We start from the raw sequence: 7,058 nt of genomic DNA on the forward strand, positions 1-7,058 counted from the left end.
GAATCAATGGAGAGAAACACTTCCACCAAAGCTTGTTGTACTGTGTATTAGGAATAAATAACATTCCCTATAAGCAGTGAAGTGGGAGAAGGAACTGGTTGGGCTTTGCATCACAACTCCTAACTCAGAGAGAGAAAACCTGTCTGATGTTTCAGACACAGTCAATATTCCTGCTTCAGCTGTTCATGATATACTTCTTAGTGTCATCATCTCCTCTCCCATAGAGTGCTTGAAACTGGAGGAGGGGAATGAATTGGAAATACTGATCCTTCTTTCCTAGCATTTTGAAGACATGAGGACATGCTTGAGACATTCACATTTTTTTCCTCCTTCTGCTATTCTTCTCATATTATTTCTCCCCTTCCTCGTCTTCCCTCTAAAAGAAACTCTGCAGGGGAAGAAGGATGTGAAATTTCATGAGCTTTCTTTCCAAAACTAAAATTAAAGGACACAGGAACCAAAAAAGAGCTCCCTTTGTTTCTCACTGCATAAATAGACAAAACATGTTGGCAGTCAGTCAGAATGGCGGGTAAGGTACTCACAGGCAGATGACTGTAAAGCTATCAGATTTATAGGGCAGCTTGACGTAAATGTAAATTATGCACCATTCATATTGGGCGGGTGCTAATTGAATCCATACATCTATTTAGATTGCATTCCAAGAAGAAAGCTTCTTCCAGTTGGATGCTGGCAGGGTGACAAGCTCATTGCCTAATTTTGTAACTTTTGCTTTGTCCATGTTTATAACTGCCTAACTCTAATAGAAGATAAGATGTCAGTGTTGGGTCCTTTGCTCTTACTGAGCTGCTGTGATTCATGTGAGGCACGTTGCAATATGTTGAAGAGTTGTATTATTGAACAAAAGGTTCTAAGATCCTCTTTTGAGCAGAAGATGAAGGTTTGGTCAGCAAAGTGCAAGGCTACTTGGTGTCCATTTAGAGAAAAAAGAACAACAAATATTATAATTATGTGACTTTATTTGTGTAACCTTGGAATGTGTCTGACAATTGAATGCCATGATTTGTTCCCTTCATTCTGAAGGCAAGATCCTACAAACAGTCCCACACTACTGTCTGACCAGGAGTAACTGTGGCACCTGAAAGGCAGGGGTACAAACTGTTATCCTTGCAGGCTCAAGCTGTACTAAAGCCAAGGCTTGCTGCCATCTCACTGATATATTGTGCCAAGCAGTTGAGACTAAGAAACTGTTACTTCATCCATCTTCGTTGACTGAATGCCCTTACTTCCCTTACATCTTGTTTATTCATGAGTATTTAGAGACATTCCTCAGTGTGGGCCGTGTAGCTGCAGTTTCGTCTCCTTGGAGTTTGTCTCCTTGTTCACTTCATTAAACACTGTTTTTGCATTTAAGGCAATGCTGTTTGTTACTTAGTTCATGGCAGCCTGTTTTAGGGAAAAGGATAGAAACCATAATTAGAGGAACAAGTGCAAAATGGTAGGTGTGCAATCGGCAAGGGGGAGAAGCATGGCAAGATATTTGAATGTACTCAAGGAAATAATTGCGCCGGGAAAAGAACAAATTTTGCTGGCAAGGAGGGCAGGGGAATAAAGCCAAACCCAACTTCCTAAAATAGAATGATAAAGATGATGGAAAAAAATATGAATTCCTTTATTAGTGTGTAGCATATTTGTAGGGCAGTTTCATTCTTGGGTGGCGAGACATGCCTGATTACCAGTTGGAATGAATAAAAGGGGGAGTGGGCGGCAATTGCTTAAAGTTGAGGAATAAAGGAATTTGGTTGCCTTTCTGGTCAGCTCTGTGATAACACAGAGATTTCTCTATTTTTCTTTCCCTACTAGTTCCCCAACAGTAATCAGAGTGGCCCCAGCTGATCAAGCATGGAGAGGACAAATAAGCTTTGTTTTGCTTAAAACTGGGGTGATCCCTTCTAGAATTGTTACCAAATCTTACAGTTCATAAGTCTGAACTCACCATCTCACATCTAAGATTCATTTAATTCTTATTTTCAGCTCTTTTTGGACAACCTACAAAGTAGTATAAGCAGCACAAACAATTTACAGCTTAGTGGAGTCCTAAGGGCTCAGTACTGGAAAATTATAGAAGCAGTTCTAGAGTGTCAGGCAGTTGTATTTAGCCCCCATTTCTGACACAGGATGTGAGACAAGTTGGCCTTCTGGCTGAGGTAAAGGACGAGAGTTTCAAAGGCAACCTTGAACTATACACTGAGGCAAGGGAAGATGTACACACCAGCAGCATATTTTCAAGGCACAGTGAGGAGCAGATGATACCTGCAGGTTTAAATGCTTTGTTCCAGAGCTGGAAATGCAAGTGCTGGTGTATCACATAAAGTTAGGTTCCAGTAAAGAAAGTGGAGCAGAGCTCTTGGGTAATATGGAACATAAAGGATGCAAAAATCAGTTGAGATGGCTCCAGTTCTCATTGCCCCATGAAAACTGGCAGATCCTTCACAGTGTTTGGTGTAGGCTGGGCTGCTTACCATGAGGACACTTTTCTTCATTGTCTTTATTGCTATCACTTTTCACACTTGCCCACGGGATTTTGAGTAGTGGGATTTGTCAAAGAGGTGTAAAAAATGGCCTCAAGCTTTCACTGGCTGAACATCACCCTGATCTGTGTGTTGGCACTTGAGAAGAGTTAGTGGAGGGTTGGAACAGGTCAGGCTGTGGCCTCTGTCCCACCTCAGCTGTGTGGGCTGCTGTTAGAATTGCTGCTTGCAGTTGTGGAGGAGGTTTTTAGGACAACTGCGCTGTTAATCCTTGTGCCTGCATGTACATTCTAGGCTGTGCCCCAGGAAGGGAATTTGGTCTTACTGAATGTGCCCGGCCACATATGGGGGCTGACCTTCCAACCACCCACATCACAGAATCACTTGGTGTGACAGATCTCTCTGTTTGTATACATAAAGCCCCACCAAAGCAGCACGAAGCAGAAAGTCTTAAGTTACATGCAGTAAGTTAAGTAAGACTTACTTACTTTGCTTTCCCACAGCATTTTAGCATGTAATGTGTTATAACAATGCTGTCACATTGAATGGTATTGTGGTATTTTTGTGTTCCTTTCCTGAATTAGCTAGCAGGGCTAGATTCTGATTGTGGTTATAAGAAGCTGTTCTAGATTTAGGTGGTGTATATTGAAAGTGAAATCCAGCTGAGAGACAGGACGAATATTATGCTTAACTGAAAAGCATGTGCTTAACTGTACCCTTAACAAAGCCACAACTTGTCAGCTCGAGAGTCGTGATAAATTGGGTTGATTAGTGCCAGGAAAACAGTATGGGGATTTTGTTGTTATTACCAAAAATGTGAAAGCAAAACATGCCATGAAAATAGAAAGCACTGTTATTCTGGTGTAGGTAAAAACAATGCCAAATCAACAGTAGGAAAAAAAAAAAAAAAAGATAAATTAGTATTCAGAAAACAGTTTAATAGAAATAAAAGTTTATGTAACTGGTAAAAAGTGTGACTCACCTATACTTTTCCCACCCCAGCTTCAGATCGGTGTTCCAAAAATCTTTCCCAGAATTACTGTGCAGAAAATAAGTTGAATTCTGTTCATAGGTTTAAAACTCAAGAGCAGGCAGCTAGTGCACAGAGGGTTTTATTCTTTCATCCTACTCGTGTGTAGGCCATTAAAAGGATGGCCACTCAGACCAAATAGTTTGTGAATGGTGCATGAAGATTTCTGGCCTGTAAACTGAGCGAATCCATCCTCTCTTTCCAATGGCATTGCTTTCACTGGTGTGTATGGGGTTAATGGCTGTGCAGGGTATTTGAGGACTGATTGCACCATATGGCCCTGCCCACCAGCAGAATAAGCCATAAATCCTGCCAGGCTGGTGAGGATTGGGCATTGGTGGCTACAATGTGCTCAGCAGCATGCCCATCTTCTTCCTACTGCTGGGAAAGTTGCTGTATTTGTGGTTCTTTGCAGCCGTTGGTAGTGATGCATTGATTGTTCAAAGCTGTCTTTTGTTTTCCTGATCCTTCCATCTCCCAAGACAAAGAACTATTATGAGTTTACTCCCTCAGCTGCTCACAATTGCAGGTCACTCTATAACAACATTCTCAGGGTTTATTTCCAAAACATCATTAGAAATCTTTATTTAGTATTATTTAGCGTTATTATGCAGTTCAGTTCATCAAAAAGTACTACTTAAGCCCTTGACTAGTGGAACTTCTTCATTCTAATATGAAGTAGGCAAACTAAATGGTCACTTTTTAAGAACAAAACTATTTTAAATTGGTGAAGCTTCTAGTTTTTCCCCTTTCTAGAAATAGCAAAAGCAATGCATCAGCATAATGGAATGAAAACTGCACAATTGGTTCCTTTTGGGAGCAGTGATAGGCAGAGATGAAACTTGGGTCTGGCAAAATTTATTAATTTGTGTCGTCATCTCATGGTGTCTCCTTATACATACATTTGTTTGTTATTCATTTAACATTGGCATTCCTACAAAGAGAAGCATTTGTTACTTTAAATTATTTAATTTTGTGTGCATTTTAAGTGCTGGTTTGTTTGTTTCAGTGCAAACAAGAAGAAAACTTTTCTTCTTTTCTTCTTTGATATATGCTCTTTACTGTCTCAGTAATCCCCTCCAAAATCTTTAGAATAATGAATTAGGCATACTCATGCCATCTGGCTCTGATCAGATCAGGATTTGTGATCTGTGAATATCTGGAGGGGTAAAATCAGTAAAAGTGAAAGCTTTGAACAGACTTCATTGACTCTAGTTTCTTAACTTCCTTGGTTAAGAAGTTACGTGGCTTGAAAGAATGAAACATGAAAACAGAGCCAAAATAAATAAATCAGTCTAACTGAGGTAAGACTTGGTAGGTAATGCAACCACTCTGCAGGTGTATTATATCTGAACCTCATGAATATTTTATATAATCCTTTGTAGAATAACTGCATACTCTTAAAAAAAGCAAACCAACAAATCAACGCTCATGAATCATTTATATAAAATAGATAACACAGAGTGGGGAAGGAACTGGCATAACAATTTCACGTACTGAACACAACAGGCCAACTATAGATTTATTGAAAAGTGACTTTCTCTGCTGGGGTAGAATACTACTTCTACCGTAAACAAGATTAAACCAGTGCTTAGCAAGCACCAAAAAGGCAACAAAGCCAATGGGGCTACACCAGGTGTCACCTCTAAAGGTGTTTTTCTCACATATTCTCACTCTTCTCTCTGTCTACAGTTAAAGTGGGTTTTCCCCCTTCTTAAATCTGTAATCCTGTAAGCACTACCACCACTGCTGATGGGCTTGGCCTTGACCAGTGGTGGGTCCACCTTGCAGTCAGCTGCCCTGGAATCCATCAGACACAGGGAAAGCTTCTAGCAGCTCCTCACAGAAGCCACCCCTGTAGCCCCTCCTGCTACCAAAACCTTTCTGCGCACAAACTCAATGCAATAGGTAGCCAGAACCTTCCCTTTGAATGTCAAAGTTGCCCTGGGGAGGAAAAATAAGCTCAAACCAAAGTAAATAAACAAAGTGCTGTAATCTTGGTTCATTTCCTTGGGAGCTGTCAAAGGCTAGGGTGCTCATGCTGAAGGAAGAGCAATAGGGCATCTGAGGTACCAGTAACAGACCAACAACTTTTCCCCTCTCTCCTTAGGACAGCAAGAGGCCAATTTCAAAGGTTCCCAGCTCTTTGGCTCTGTATCCCACTTGTGCCCACTTTTTCTTTCGTTCTTTCTGTGGTAGGAACAGTTCAAATTCCAGTTCAAATTCCTTATTCCACGAGGCAAAATCCAGTCTTGCCTATCTTGCTGAGAAGTCCTGAGATTTCCCAGTTTATAGCCATGATTCTATGGGGATAGAGAGTATTTCCTGAACATTGCTGGCTTTCTCCATATTTCTGATTCTAATTTGACAAAAGCTTAATGTTTCCTTGTAGCTGAAGTTTTAAACCTGGACTTTGCCCCTGAATATCTTCATGGGCTTTGCTAATCACCTCTAAACACTTTTTCTCATAGGAGTTCCTTTGAAGCTGTTTCTTGGGTATAAATGACCAAGTTTGCAGAAGACCTTGTAATTGGAAAGGAAGTGAACAGAATCAGACTTTATGGAGTCTTTCTGTAAAAGAAAAGAACAGAGTTTTGAGACTGCAAGTTAAAAGAGTAATTATTTGAAATCTTACTCCTGGGGAGGAAAAGTAGTAAACACTGTTACATAAATGAGGGTAGGAATATAAGCAGGGACTGCACTGTTACAGCTTGTAGTTGTTTTTAACTTCTTGCGTTTTTATTGAGGCAATACTGTTTTAGTTCTGCCTGTCCAGGGAAGCGTAACCCAATAGCACCTGGTCCTTTGCTGCATACAGTCAGTGATCACTTTGTATGCATTATTTCTTTAAATAAATATTCAACTGCAGAGCACAGGTTGTGTAAAAACAAACCAGAATAATGAATGCCTTTCCCATAATCACACTTGTGTCACAACTGACACAAGTTATCTATCTAGCCTGTCATAACAGAGCATCTACTGCCTTTTCGTTACAATCTCATTTCATGTTGCTGGTAAGTTTTTTCCTAGGTTGCAGAGTGGAAAAATAATTTTCTGGGGAAAGTGAGGTGCTCTTATGCGAAAACAGGTAGGAACCCTGAAACTGTGGTATGAGCAGGGGAGTGTAACCAAGACATTTGCTGTGGATTTTTCTTCCCCTAGCTTGCTGTTCTGGGGAAGACCACAGGGCTTGGCCTTAAAAACACTGTCACTGCTTTGCTTTAACTTTCTTTGTCCTGTGTTTCTTTCTTCCTTTTCTCTCCCATTTACCTGGAATGGAGCTCCTTTGACCCAAGGACAGAGCTGATGCAAAATCTAGCCCACAGGTCTCAGAATTTTTAGGCATCTCTAAAGGCTGACTGTAATGATAATTTTCATTATTTAAATAATTGCATTTCCTTTAAATTTTCCTCACAGTCATTTGCAAAGACCCTAAAGAACCTTGTTCAGATCAGCATGCCCATAAGTTTAACTCAGAAAGTTTTTTAAAGTGTAGAAGCATTTATGTGTTCAGTGATGCTGCAAAGCCTGTGCAAGGC

The sequence above is a fragment of the Chamaea fasciata genome, unplaced genomic scaffold, assembly GCF_029207755.1.
Source record: "Chamaea fasciata isolate MVZ Bird 193981 ecotype frontalis unplaced genomic scaffold, bChaFas1.0.hap1 SCAF_1, whole genome shotgun sequence".
Classification (NCBI taxonomy): domain Eukaryota; kingdom Metazoa; phylum Chordata; class Aves; order Passeriformes; family Sylviidae; genus Chamaea; species Chamaea fasciata.